The 14,600-nt window shown below is 35.5% G+C and overlaps 9 non-coding genes across 9 annotated transcripts; all 9 read right to left on the reverse strand.

Annotated features, from left to right (window-relative positions):
• Nucleotides 1-1,171: 1,171 nt before the first annotated feature.
• Nucleotides 1,172-1,265, reverse strand: TRNAY-GUA (transfer RNA tyrosine (anticodon GUA)). The gene is made up of 2 exons: nt 1,229-1,265; nt 1,172-1,207 (listed from the first exon to the last, which is right to left on the reverse strand). It is a non-coding gene; the product is annotated as a tRNA-Tyr (tRNA).
• A 3,976-nt stretch (nt 1,266-5,241) lies between these two features.
• TRNAY-GUA (transfer RNA tyrosine (anticodon GUA)) lies at nt 5,242-5,335 on the reverse strand. Its single transcript has 2 exons — nt 5,299-5,335; nt 5,242-5,277 (listed from the first exon to the last, which is right to left on the reverse strand). It is a non-coding gene; the product is annotated as a tRNA-Tyr (tRNA).
• A 125-nt stretch (nt 5,336-5,460) lies between these two features.
• TRNAY-GUA (transfer RNA tyrosine (anticodon GUA)) lies at nt 5,461-5,554 on the reverse strand. Its single transcript has 2 exons — nt 5,518-5,554; nt 5,461-5,496 (listed from the first exon to the last, which is right to left on the reverse strand). It is a non-coding gene; the product is annotated as a tRNA-Tyr (tRNA).
• A 342-nt stretch (nt 5,555-5,896) lies between these two features.
• Nucleotides 5,897-5,990, reverse strand: TRNAY-GUA (transfer RNA tyrosine (anticodon GUA)). The gene is made up of 2 exons: nt 5,954-5,990; nt 5,897-5,932 (listed from the first exon to the last, which is right to left on the reverse strand). It is a non-coding gene; the product is annotated as a tRNA-Tyr (tRNA).
• Nucleotides 5,991-6,116: 126 nt separating this feature from the next.
• Nucleotides 6,117-6,210, reverse strand: TRNAY-GUA (transfer RNA tyrosine (anticodon GUA)). Its single transcript has 2 exons — nt 6,174-6,210; nt 6,117-6,152 (listed from the first exon to the last, which is right to left on the reverse strand). It is a non-coding gene; the product is annotated as a tRNA-Tyr (tRNA).
• Nucleotides 6,211-6,337: 127 nt separating this feature from the next.
• On the reverse strand, nt 6,338-6,431 carry TRNAY-GUA (transfer RNA tyrosine (anticodon GUA)). Its single transcript has 2 exons — nt 6,395-6,431; nt 6,338-6,373 (listed from the first exon to the last, which is right to left on the reverse strand). It is a non-coding gene; the product is annotated as a tRNA-Tyr (tRNA).
• A 125-nt stretch (nt 6,432-6,556) lies between these two features.
• Nucleotides 6,557-6,650, reverse strand: TRNAY-GUA (transfer RNA tyrosine (anticodon GUA)). The gene is made up of 2 exons: nt 6,614-6,650; nt 6,557-6,592 (listed from the first exon to the last, which is right to left on the reverse strand). It is a non-coding gene; the product is annotated as a tRNA-Tyr (tRNA).
• Nucleotides 6,651-8,031: 1,381 nt separating this feature from the next.
• Nucleotides 8,032-8,125, reverse strand: TRNAY-GUA (transfer RNA tyrosine (anticodon GUA)). The gene is made up of 2 exons: nt 8,089-8,125; nt 8,032-8,067 (listed from the first exon to the last, which is right to left on the reverse strand). It is a non-coding gene; the product is annotated as a tRNA-Tyr (tRNA).
• Nucleotides 8,126-9,625: 1,500 nt separating this feature from the next.
• On the reverse strand, nt 9,626-9,696 carry TRNAG-GCC (transfer RNA glycine (anticodon GCC)). The gene has a single exon. It is a non-coding gene; the product is annotated as a tRNA-Gly (tRNA).
• Nucleotides 9,697-14,600: the final 4,904 nt, after the last annotated feature.

The following is a 14,600-nucleotide window of genomic DNA, read 5'->3' on the forward strand; positions in this document are numbered from 1 at the left end:
CAAATTCTATATTACATCTGAAGTCTGATTAATGTATGCAATGGTGAGGGAAAGGAACTGTCCACCCTACCCGTTTATCTCCTGGCTTAGTTGCCTCATGAGCGATGCTTTATTGGTAACACTTGTGATTAAAACCTGTCTTCGAACAGTCGACTAAACAACAATTACTATTAGGGTTAGGCCTAAATGCCTATTATTATTCGGTTCAGAAGCTTTTATCATCCAGTCTGCTGTCAAAAAATCTGAAAGTTAGAATTTATAAAACAGTTATATTACCGGTTGTTCTTTATGGTTGTGAAACTTGGACTCTCACTTTGAGAGAGGAACATAGGTTAAAGGTGTTTGAGAAGAAGGTGCTTAGGAAAATATTTGGGGCTAAGAGGGATGAAGTTACAGGAGAATGGAGAAAGTTACACAACACAGAACTGCACGCATTGTATTCTTCACCTGACATAATTAGGAACATTAAATCCAGACGATTGAGATGGGCAGGGCATATAGCACGTATGGGCGAATCCAGAAATGCATATAGAGTGTTAGTTGGTAGGCCGGAGGGAAAAATACCTTTGGGGAAGATAATATTAACATGGATTTGAGGGCGGTGGAATATGATGATAGGGAATGGATTAATCTTGCTCAGGATAGGGACCAATGGCGGGCTTATGTGAGGGCGGCAATGAACCTCCGGGTTCTTTAAAGCCAGTAAGTAAGTAAGTAAGTAAGTAAGTAAGTTAGGCCTAAATGTGGTATGTTTCATGGTTGGAATACAGTTTTTAGAATGCATCTTTTTTTATAGATGTAAGCTAAGTGCAACCGTATATAAAATACCACGATCCACCACTGCTTATTATAATAATAATCAAATGCGTCCGAATATTCGCTCTGGGATTACTTAACATTTGCCTTATAGTTGGGAAAAACCTCTAAAAAGTTAACTAAGCGAGATTCAAACACACGGCCCAGAGCAGGCTTGGATCACACGTCCCACTTACTCGTACTACCCATGAAGCAATGTCAGTCACTCCTTTTTCCTGCCAGCGCTCAGCACATGGATGAGTTGTAGGCTAATGCTTCATTGTCCGAGATAGGAACGAGTTAAAGCAGAAAAATAGCGTTGTTTTTCTACGGGCGAAACATAAGTATGTTTTGTATTATGAAGTAAAAAAAAAATTCCTCCGGGCCGGATTTGAACCAGCGACCTATGGATTACTACTTCTCATTACAACCGCTACAGTCCACCGCTCTACCAACTGAGCTACCAGAGGAAGACGAAAACTATCTTTTCTCTGTTACTCCACATTGACCTTGAAGCTTGCACGTTGCCGGAGAAAACAAGGCTGACAATAGACCTCCATATAACAGTTACCACAAAAAATTTCAGGTTATGTTTTGAGAACTACCTCATTGTCATGGTTCAAGGTGCTGTTAATCACTCATTCTAGATCTGGCCGTTATTGGGAGTTATTGCAGTGACAGATTACATATCACTGAACGAGTAGGAACCCAGTAAAATGGTGAATAAAATACCATAAATATGTCAGCCAGTAAATAAATCTACTGTAATTCGTGAAATAGTCGTTATTTAAACACGTAAATCGTGAAAGAAGTTGTTATTTATGCATGTAAATCATTGAAAAAGTCTGTATTTATACATATAAATCTTGGAGAAAAAGTCGGTATTTAAACACATACACCGTGAAGAAAAAGTTTGAATTGAAACATGGAAATCACCTTTAAAAATTGGTAATAAACATTCATTTCCCCTACAGGTTCCCCGATAATAAGGCCGGTTACACACCAAGTGGAGAAAAGTATCACGTGAATATATAAAAAAAAAATTGGTCTATGTTTATTTGCATACTATGACAGATTTTGTTGCATACTGTTACTGAAAATGTGGTAAATATCTATATCGCACGATCGTGTTTTTTTTCCCAGATACTTTTATTGGTATGAAGTTATATCTTTCAATGGAGTCTTGTAAAGCGCGTCTGGCCGCGAAACCAGGTGGCCCGGGTTCGAATCCCGGTGGGGGCAAGTTACCTGGTTTAGGGTTTTTCCGGGGTTTTCCCTCAAACCAATACGAGCAAATGCTGGGTAACTTTCAGTGCTGGGCCCCGGACTCATTTCACCGGCATTATCACCTTCATCTCATTCAGACGCTAAATAACCTAGATATTGATACAGCAGCGTCGTAAAATAACCCAATAATAAAAAAAAAGTCTTGTGAAAAAAAATCATTCTAACCTTTTAGAATTATGATTATTGAAAGGCATTAGAAAAATCTCCATGCGGGCCGAACTTGAACCAGCGCCTTAGAGATTATCACTTTAATTACCAACCATTACAGTCCACTGCTCTACGAACTGAGCTACCAGAGGATACGTTAAGTTAAGTTAAGTTGCGGCCTTTTTGTATCCCTTAGGCAGAGAGCCCAGTAATATGATAGTGATACGACAAAAACACTGATCCAACACGGACTATGATAGCAACATGACAGCAAAGTGACCTGGTTAGTGATGGGCGAAGTTGTTCTTTTCCCGGAACAGTTCCGACGGTTCCGGTTCCGAAAAAATACTATGTTCCAAATAACAGTTCCGAAATAACAGTCACCAGTGGTGATGAGTCGGAGTCGTTGAGTCGTTCAAACGAACGGTACAGTACCCTCCCTCTTCACCATAGACAAATAACACCATGCAGCTCACACTGGAGCACTCATAGGCATGACATAGTACACATTCTTATCTATAGATGGCACTGCAATGCACATTCGAATCGATTTTGGAAAATTGCTGTGCATGCGGACAGAACTCAAAAGCTTAATGTTAGTAATTACACAGCTGTTGACTACAAGGATAGAATACAACACTTTGTTTTCGTACATAAAGTTATAAAGACATGGTAGCCAACTAAAAAAAAAATAACATAACATTTAAAACATATGGTATGTAATTTCTGTTCTCTCTATTACATAATAAAAAAAACAAATCATTAATTTTTATTTTTACTTTTCTTAATGCACAGTTATAATAATAATAATAATAATAATAATAATAATAATAATAATAATAATAATAATAATAATAATAAATATTACAATTTCATAAATAAAAAAGATATATATTGGCAGTACTGAAACCTGGAAACCCCGCAGTGGGTTAGTAAAATGTTGGAATCGCATCTTTACCAAAGTGTAATTTAAACTTCGCATTAAACCTCGCTCTCCAAATCAGTACTTATATGGGTAGTTTCCAACAAATAATGCTACAACATTTTTGTCGTTCTTTGATAACAGAGAAGATAGCACAAAAACTTGTGCTTGTCAGACTTAACCTCAACAAACGACATACAGACATTGTAACTAAACCACTCATTACCATTTACGACTTTAACCTTTGTATAGAATCAGCTTATCAATGAATTAATAATAGTATGCGTACTTTATGACTTTGTAGAATGTTTATAAAACAGAATTAGTCAACTAATGGTGAAATAAACCATAAAGCGGGAATCAATATTACAGATTATTGAATACTTACTATAACATTACAGATGATTGGCCAGTCTTACAAATGTTGATATTAAAGTTCGCGCCACCGCAAGGATTTCAATGTCCATGCGCCCCCCTCCAACCACGTGAGAGTTTCAAGTACAGTGTAACTGCAGCTGTCGTTGGTTCATCGGAACAAGCTCCGACGTTCCGACTGTTATCTCGGAGTCGGAACATACCTTGTGCAGCGCGGTACTGCGAGCCCGCAACAGCTGGGCAAGTGAGCAGCTCGGAGTCGGAACACTGTTATTTCGGAACAGGAGGTTCCGACCTACTGTTCATTTTTGCAACAGTTCCGAGGGAGTCGGAACATACCTTGTGCCACGCGGTACTGCGAGCCCGCAACAGTTGGCAAGTGAGCAGCTCGGAGTCGGAACACTGTTATTTCGGAACAGGAGGTTCCGACCTACTGTTCATTTTTGCAACAGTTCCGAGACCGGAACAGTTCCAAAATAACTGTTGTGTTATTTTTTACCCATCTCTAGACCTGGTACTCACTGGACTGATTCATTCATACAACATGTCGTCGGAGGATGAGGACGTTCTCAATCTAGTTAATTTAGCTATTATCAAATTGCAGTGACAGAAAACATAGGAGACGATTCTGGGTGCATCCTTTTTGGCATGCTAATTTAGAACAACGCGGTGCTTTTAATCTGTTCGAAGAATTAAATATATACCCAGAAAGATTTAAAATATTCTGCAGAATGAGTGGAGAAACATTTAATCTGTTGGTACAGAAAATTGTATCTGCAATTTATAAAAAGAAACTAACTTCAGGATTTCAGTCAATGCTGAAGAACGCCTTCTGATAACTGTCAAGTAAATAGGCCTATACGTTTATACATCAGATAAATAATAATTGTTCGTTTCTTGTCCACATCAAAGTAAACATGTTTACAATATGTTTATAGGGTAGAGGGGCCAATTACCGGACAGGTCCTATTTACGGACACTCCTAACATTTTTCATTTTGTGCTTATACAGAATCCTTTATATATTCCTTTAGCTAGTCAATCGAAAGTAGTGATATTCTAGAGCTGATTGCGACACATGGGAGTGAGATAGTGTGTGAAATCCGAGCTCCAGATAGCGGAAAGTGAGCAAAGGTTATTAGAATATCTTTATATTTCGCCCTGTTATAATATTGAGCGGTACATTATTCTGTGTAAATAAGATAAAATGATTTTTCAATAGGTTTATTATGCTTTCAATCCGAAAAATAGATGTAGTATTAAAAAGACATAATAAGTTCAATAAAGGCTATATTGAAATTAGGATCGTCTCTCATCTTAACCCTTGTATTACCAACTCACGACTGATACAACAAAAAGTGGAGCATGCAGCTCTGTGAGCGACACAACACAACACAGATAGTGTGGAGTTGCTGTCTGATCAGATGAGTGGGCTTCCGTTCATTTCATATTATGGGTTATATAAGAACATACACGTTAGCAACAAGCAAAGCATCAAATCCGTGTCGTGTTGCTGTCGCTTGTCGTTCAAGTGGGCGCTCTGCCTTAGAGCCATTTACAACAGCTGAACAGCTCCTTACATCGATACTTGGGATCATTAATAAGCCTTCCCAAATACTCATCCTGATATGAAGTTATGTCTTCCACTGGAGTCTTGTAAAAAATTATTCTAAGCTTTTAGAATTACAATTATTGTGAGGAATTTAACAAAAAACTTCCTCCGGGCCGGATTTGAACCAGCGACCTATGGATTGCCACTTTAATTTTCAACCACTACAGTCCACCGCTCTACCAACTAAGCTACCAGAGGAGGCGACAAGTAAGCCTCCCTAAATACTTATCTTGATATGAAGTTACGTCTTCCACTGGAGTCTTGTAAAAAATTATTCTAAGCTTTTAGAATTACAATTATTGTAAGGAATTTAACAAAAAACTTCCTCCGGGCCGGATTTGAACCAGCGACCTACGGATTGCCACTTTAATTTTCAACCACTACAGTCCACCGCTCTACCAACTGAGCTACCAGAGGACGCGGGAAGTAAGCCTTCCCAAATACTCATCCTGATATGAAGTTATGTCTTCCACTGGAGTCTTGTAAAAAATTATTCTAAGCTTTTAGAATTACAATTATTGAGAGGAATTAAAAAAAAACTTCTTCCTGGCCGGATTTGAACAAGGGACCTATGGATTGCCACTTTAATTTTCAACCACTATAGTCCACCGCTCTACCAACTGAGCTACCAGAGGAGGCGGGAAGTAAGCCTTCCCAAATACTCATCTTGATATGAAGTTATGTCTTCTACTGGAGTCTTGTAAAAAATTATTCTAAGCTTTTAGAATTACAATTATTGAGAGGAATTAAAAAAAAACTTCCTCCGGGCCGGATTTGAACCAGCGACCTATGGATTGCCACTTTAATTTTCAACCACTACAGTCCACCGCTCTACCAACTGAGCTACCAGAGGAGGTGGAAAAGTAAGCCTTCCCAAATACTCATCTTGATATGAAGTTATGTCTTCCATTGGAGTCTTGTAAAAAATTATTCTAAGCTTTTAGAATTACAATTATTGTAAGGAATTTAACAAAAAACTTCCTCCGGGCCGGATTTGAACCAGCGACCTATGGATTGCCACTTTAATTTTCAACCACTACAGTCCACCGCTCTACCAACTGAGCTACCAGAGTAGACAAGAAGTAAGCCTTCCCAAATACTCATCCTCATATGAAGTTATGTCTTTTACTGTAGTCTTGTAAAAAATTATTCTAAGCTTTTAGAACTACAATTATTGTAAGGAATTTAAAAAAAAAAACTTCCTCCGGGCCGGATTTGAACCAGCGACCTATGGATTGCCACTTTAATCTTCAACCACTACAGTCCACCGCTCTACCAACTGAGCTACCAGAGGAGGCGAGAAGTAAGCCTTCCCAAATACTCATCCTCATATGAAGTTATGTCTTCCACTGGAGTCTTGTAAAAAATTATTCTAAGCTTTTAGAATTACAATTATTGTAAGGAATTTAACAAAAAACTTCCTCCGAACCGGATTTGAACCAGCGACCTATGGATTGCCACTTTAATTTTCAACCACTACAATCCACCGCTCTACCAACTGAGCTACCAGAGGAGGCGGGATGTAAGCCTTCCCAAATACTCATATTGATATGAAGTTATGCCTTCCCTAAGGGGCGCGCTTCCTCACAGCGGCAGTGGCATTTCTCTAAGATTAGAGCCCAGTTTAGGTGTGTGTGTATTAATCGAAAATTAGGGGCTAGAAAATATTGAGAATAGGACGCATGTTTGTATGACATTTTTTTCGATTAATACACACACACCTAAACTGGGCTCTAACCTTAGAGAAATGCCGCTGCCCGTGTACGGAAGCGTGCCCAAAAATTATTCTAAGCTTTTAGAATCACAATTATTGTAAGGAATTAAAAAAAAAAAATCTTCAGACAGGATTTGAACCAGCGACTTACAGATTACCACGAAACTAGGGTCTATAAACACAAAAACTATTGGAAGAATAGTAAAAGAGAGGGCAAACGAAATTTCGAGACAAGATATTTTTCGTAATATTAAAGACCTAGGATCACTAAAATATTATAGGGAGGTGAAGCAGTTTTGGGAACAGGAAGAATATGTTAGACTAAATTCAAGGGAAGAGAGAACAGGAATGGTATGGTGGAGATTAGGTATCTGGAGACTCAAGAATAGGAGAGGGTGCGTAGAGAAGGATAAATGTCCTTTGTGTGGACTAGCTGAAGACGCAATGCACATTGCGTTAAAATGTCAGGCAACGAATGATTTGAGAAACAGTTGGGTGGATAAAAAATTTCTACAAATAAACGATATAGTAGCTTATAAAAAATGAATGGTCACCTAAACGCCAACAATCTGCATAAATTAGGAAAATTTCTTTTTACAGTTAAAATTAGATGGGAAGAGAAAGTCAAAGCTCTAACGGAGATGGAATTATAAATGTTGAATAGTCACACGATAAAAAACTACGAGAGTAGTCAATGAAGTTAACAGATTAATTCTTAAGAGATTGAGCATAAAAATGAAAAAGCTAAAGTAGGAGTTTTAAATACAAGAGCTATAAGCTTACATATTAGTTTATTATTATTATTATTATTATTATTATTATTATTATTATTATTATTATTATTATTATTATTATTATTATTATTGTAAACAGAGGATACTTATAGGTTCATTATGTATTAGTTTGTGTTATATTTGTATTGAGAGTGATGGCGGATTAAGAACTGGAATACATCTATTCCTCCATGACGTGAACAAAGATTGATGAAATAAATAAATACAGATTACCACGAAACTGCGACCAATACAGTCCACCGCTGTACCAACTGAGCAACCAGAGGAATTGAACAACTGGCCTCCCCAAATATACGTGTTGGTATGAAGTTACTTCTAATGGAGTCTTGTAAAAATTATTGTAAGCTTTTAGAATTATGATTGTTGTACGGAATTTTAAAAAATCTTCCTCCGGGCCGGATTTGAACCAGCGACCTATGGATTACCATTTCAATTACATACCACTACAGTCCACCGCTCTACCAACTGAGCTACCAGAGGAACTGCCTGTGTCTCGTTGCTTTCTCCTTCACACAGTTTCGCTGATCTCGCAACCTTGAGTTTTTGCTTTGAACTTTTAAAGTGGAACCCAAGATAACAAACTTAATTCACTTTTATCGAGATTGGTGTTATTCGTAGCTCCATGTAGGTCGTCCAGCTTCTCGTAGGCCTATATATTTTGGTCTATATTATAATACTAATAGTGTGAATGCATAACTACCTATTTCTTTTATTAGTTTAACCGTATCACTTTGTCAGACAGACTATTTTGTCTAGCACCATATTTTCTAACTTTAACATTTGTCTTATAACTTGATTTCATTACAAGTTCTACCATGTTAATCGTAAGAGTGGCTACCATTATAGTTCTTTTGCGTAGAATCCGTTCTCGCCTTGGCCTCCCCAAAGGTCTTTTCCCCTCTGGTCTTCCAACTAACACTCTATATGCATTCTTAGATTCACCCAGACGTGCTATATGCCCTGCCCACCTCAAACGTCAGGATTTAATGTTCCTAATTATGTCAGGTGAAGAATACAATGCGTGCAGTTCTGCATTGTGTAACTTAATGCGTTCTCCTGTAACTTCATCCCTCTTAGCCCCAAATATTTTCCTAAGCACTTATTCTCGAACACCCTTAACCTAAAATAATAAATACATATAAATAAATAATAAATAAGCAAACAAACAAATAAATAACAGCCAAACATTGGTTACTGGTTAGAGTTGCAGTATATAACAAATTAATGTCATCTCATATACTCGAATTTAATTATTACATGTTGATTATCTCTAAACAAAATCATACAGTGTGAAAATGTTCGTTCTACGTCACAGGATGGGAGGATAAATTAAAATAGATTTGAGGGAGGTGTGATATGATGGTAGAGTCTGGATTAAATTTTGCTCAGGATAGGGATCGACGGCGGGCTTATGTGAGGGCGGCAATGAACCTCCTTAAAACCATTATTTGTAAGTAACTAGGCCTATTTATTTATTAATTATTTATTTACTCTGGTCTTACTTAAGTAACCTTTCTTTAGGCAACAGAAGATGTACATGAGTCAAATTTAGACTAACTACTTATGTATTTTTAATGTTTTGGAAATAATTTTTCATTTTTTACTATATAAAAATAAATAATTAACGCTTTTAGCACATGAAATCCGTTGCCTAATCATCATGTACTATTGACACAGATTAAATGCAATTCCTAAGTCCAATTGCTAGTTTATAATTAAAAAATATGCAAACATTGTGAGTAAATTCAATGAGTCATGTCTAAATAACTTGAAGTCCATTTCTGTACAAGTGTACTAAGTAGAAGAGACGATTTAAGACTGGGTCCTTAGAAGATGCCAGTTAGTTCAAGTATAAACATTCCGGAAGAGGAAGAATACAAGTCTAACAAATCTCTTGAGTGACTGTCTTAAAAATAGTTTATTTTGTCGTGGCTGAATAAGTGTTCGACCTGTTCCCTAAATAAAAAAAAAAAAAAAATGTGCATCGGCCGGGAATCGAACCCGGGCCGCCCGCGTGGCAGGCGAGCATTCTACCACTGAACCACCGATGCTAACGGCGTTTTTCGGTAACCGTTCGAAATGCTACGCGACAGTCTTCTTTCAACTCAATGTAGAACAACGAATTAGAAGCTCTCTTACAACTCGTCTGTGTAGAGTGACCTTGGTGATAATGGTGTTTCTATGTACCGTATATTCTTTTACGTTTAGCAGTGCTACAACATTAGTGAAATTGTACATCTGGCTTTTAACTCCTTTAGCGCCCATGCTCTGTTTAAATATAGAGGATGTTCAGATTTGGTTACGATAATGTTTACATGACGACGATAATTGTCGCGAACGGCGAAATACTAGGATGAAACCGGGGCCCCAGTAAAAAATTGCAAAAAATACTGGCTGCACTTTCCATAAGGAGGGCAATGTGTCTTGCTGGTCCATCCAGACCTACCAGTCGCGATGGAATTCTTGGTGGACAGTTAAATGTTGCATAGAATTTTCTCGGAGACTCTCGTTTCTCTCATACGTTCAGTTTTATAGTCACAAACGTAAATGCAGTACGTTTATATTATTAAAATAGTATTTATTAAATAGGAATATGTACAAGTTTTTGCCATTTTTTATTTGTTCTAAAGGCCTGACTCGGAACATCGCAGAGTGAGTGTTATTGAGGAATATTGGTGGAATGATGATAATGGCGAGGGGAAACGGGAGGGCCTTGATAAAAACCCATCTCACCCGCTTTGTCCACCACAAATTCCTTTGTGACACAAAAGAGGATCGAACTCAGTCGGCACGGTTAAAGGCAGAGAGGCTAAACACTCAGCCACGGGTAAGTTTGTGATATTCCTGCCAGTAAATTAAACATAATATATTTATTATTTTTCTAATATTACAAAAATAATTATTAATATTAGGCCTACTAATGTTGCCCTCAATGGTGTCTTGATCCATTTTATTGCTTAGAATTACTTAATAAATAACTTCAAATGTTTTACAAGAGTCTATATGTACCAGTCCAAATTACACGATTTCTCGGTCCAAGTTACACGACATCGATCAAAATTACACGAACACATTTTATTTATTACTTACTTACTGGCTTTTAAGGAACCCGCAGGTTCATTGCCGCCCTCACATAAGCCCGCCATCGGTCCCTATCCTGTGCAAGATTAATCCAGTCTCTATCATCATATCCCACCTCCCTCAAATCCATTTTAATATTATCCTCCCATCTACGTCTCGGCCTCCTCAAAGGCCTTTTTCCCTCCGGTCTCCTAACTAACACTCTATATGCATTTCTCGATTCGCCCATTCGTGCCCTGCCCATCTCAAACGTCTGGATTTAATGTTCCTAATTATGTCAGCTGAAGAATACAATGCGTGCAGTTCTGCATTGTCTAACTTTCTCCATTCTCCTGTAACTTCATCCCTCTCAGCCCCAAATATTTTCCTAAGAACCTAATTCTCAAACATCCTTAATCTCTGTTCCTCTCTCAAAGTGAGAGTCCAAGTTTCACAACCATACAGAACAACCGGTAGGCTAATATAACTGTTTTATAAATTCTAACTTTTACATTCATACATTTTATTATAAATATTATTTTTAAAGAATTTATTTATTTATTTTGATTTATTTATTCATTTGTTGTTGAACATAACAGGCAAAGCCCAATTACAATGTTCACGACTAACAAATTAATTTATAAAATATAAACAAAGAAAAGGAAACATACACTTATTAAAAACTGAAACAAAATAGAAATAAGAGAAAGGAAAAAAAAGATAAATTGAAATAAGGTGTGAAAGTAGCTTCAAATTAACTAACAACAATCTTCTGTAAAATATGATAACAAATAATTCTGTATCTAGAGAAATTCATATTGAAAATATCAACATTCGGATGAGGATGTAATTTATTGTATAACTGTAACATTTGGAAAACTGGGGAATTTTTGTGGGATTCAGTATTTGTCCTTGGTATGTAAAACAAATTTCGAAATTTCGTTTTAAGCTTAGGAGCATATAATGTTATATAATAAAATAAAGCAACACAGTCCAACTTATTGTTAATAATTTTATAAAGAAAGTTTAAAGATTGACAATTTCGTCGAATTTTCAGAATAGTAAAATGGAAATGTTGAAGCATTGTAGCATAACTCTCATAGGTAGGATAATCATCATAAAGTCTGTAATATAAACATTTTAGAAATTTATTTTGAATTTTTTTTCTAGTAACATAACTTACTCTAATTTAGATCGAACAATGGAATTATACAAAATTATTATAGTTTTGACTTTAAATTTACAAGAATTTCTCATAACAAAACCTAAACTTTTATAGGCCAAATTTATAATATTATTAATATGATTATGAAATGTAAAATTACAGCTACATAATATACCTAAATCTTTATATTAATTTTCTGCTGGTAAAACTTTTGCCTCTATTTTATATGAATATTTAATAGTATTTTTCATTCTAGAAAAGGTCATATGTATACACTTATTAATATTAAATAACAATTTATTATTAATACTCCAAATATGTAAGTTTGTAATATCTGTTTGATATTAATGCAAATACCAAAGCATTTAGTGCACAATATTAATTTTCGTTTATAAAATTTACACATTTTGCATTACAGTGAATGAAGTTATGCGCTATTTAAGTTACGTGGTCCAAATTACGTGGACTTCCCCTGTAACCGATTATCAATCGTGGGTCGCGGACACCAGGGGGTTAGCACAGGAACAACGAACCTATGAAAATTGAAACATACGGTTATTTTGCATTAAATAAATACATGGTAACTTCATTGTTTTATTTTTTAAATTGATAAAGAACTTCATATTACCGTATTCTGTTCTACATACTGCTCAAATGTTTCTCAACCTTTTGGATGAGCTCTCGCCCCTCTCTTCCACAGATTACTTTAGTACGCTCCCTGGCCTTAGGTGTAGAATGTAGACCATAGTAGTATGGAATTTGGTTTATTTTGAAAACATCACAACGATCTAAATGGATTAGAATTAGACTGGTAATGAATGCAAGTATGGGGTATGTATTGTAGTATTTTAAATTATTAGGCTAATCACGCAAATAATTAAATAATATTATATTACATTTATTATTCTTGTTGCTATTTTATTATTATTATTATTATTATTATTATTATTATTATTATTATTATTATTCTAATAATGACAAAACACTTACAGAAAGAATAACGTTTTCTCTTTATTTAAAAAAAGCGCAAAGTCAACAAATCTTAATCCTAATGGCAATACTAGAATTGTTTTATTAGCCTACTTTATAAAGAGCCTAAAATTATTTTCAAAGATGTAGAGGGAATTCACTAAAGTGCTTTATCAAAACGGTGTGCCGCAATCATTTCTTTCTTCCTATGAAACTTAGAAAACTTTAATTTTATTTAAAAAATCAATAGAGTCCAAAACCATCATGAATAAAGCTAATTTTAGTCTCTTAGGCACTAAAAATCCGGAGCTTAATAATGTTATACAATTGAATTGCATGGGATTCTATACTTAGTATGCTAACTGTAAATGTTAAAAAAGCGATTAAGACGGTGTAGCAATATGCTAAATATTTATTATATCTTCGATAACAAGTGAAGCTTCCATATGAACGTCTGAATGCATTATATTGTGAATTCAGCATCTAAATTACTAAATCATAGCATGTAAATAAAGTAAAAAAAAAAAACAATCCTTAAATGTACAACCTTTTGGAACGACTTCAGAATATCGCGTAAGTAGCCTACATGTCGTTATTGCTTTATTTTTGGTCCAGGGGAAATATCTTTTTTATGTACTTATTTGTCTACCCTTGTGCCATCAATAAAAAACATGTTTTAATTATTTTTAATTTGAACAGTCAATAATAATAATAATAATAATAGTAATAATAATAATAATAATAATAATAATAATAATAATAATAATAATAATAATAACAATAATAGGCCTATTTATTTATACTGGCAGAGTTAAGACCACAGGGCCTTCTCTTACACTCTACCAGTCACGAAGTATATAAGCAGTGAAATTTAACAAAAGTTAAAGAACAAAATACTACTTATGCTGTATTCTGAAGTACAGCGAATCAATTATTATCTACCTTGATTATAAACTCTTTAGTTGGGCTTATTTAATGAAAATGAAAATAGATGAATACGCACCATCTGCAGGAACCGCCATATTTTCCCTCCGAAGGCAATCCTTATTGAAATAAACTACACACACATTTCTTGAGTACTGTTAATTTTTGTTGTATTTATCTCTGATCACAATATAATGTCGTATTTCACAGTAAACTTAGTCTATGAGAAAGCAAAAAATTACGCAGAACGAACTGCACACTTTTCACTGTTTAATTACCTGAATAATTAACGCTACCCGACACGATTCTAAACAATATGGACGTAATATTCTATAAATTCAATTCCCATAATTCCACAGTATTTTATTTTTTTTATATTCACATATCGAGCAACAGGTATGCCAATCTCAAGGAAATACACATTTTTATTGTTGCATATTATTCCCATTATATTAAGTTTAAAACAACACGCTTCTTGAATCGAAAGATTGGCCACGTAGACAGGTGAGAACCGGTCCTACTCATAACAGTGGCTGTGGCCATCCCCCTCCCTTCAGTAATCGGCAGTGACATGGAACGACGCTGATGTGTGATTGGTTATCAGTTATCCCCAACGCTTCAGATTTTTTTTGGCGGCTGTAGGTGTTGTGTTGTGATGAATCGTGATTTATAAAATTGTCTTTTTACTCGTATTTCCGCGTTATAAATTAATTGTTACATTGTGCTGACTGAAATACATCTGTGTTTATAACAAAACTGTGTCCGTAGTACGTGTGATTTTCTCGTATTTGGTGCATCTTCATATAATTCATGAACTTGACAATGTCGTTGAAACGA

Source organism: Periplaneta americana, chromosome 14, assembly GCF_040183065.1.
Source record: "Periplaneta americana isolate PAMFEO1 chromosome 14, P.americana_PAMFEO1_priV1, whole genome shotgun sequence".
Classification (NCBI taxonomy): domain Eukaryota; kingdom Metazoa; phylum Arthropoda; class Insecta; order Blattodea; family Blattidae; genus Periplaneta; species Periplaneta americana.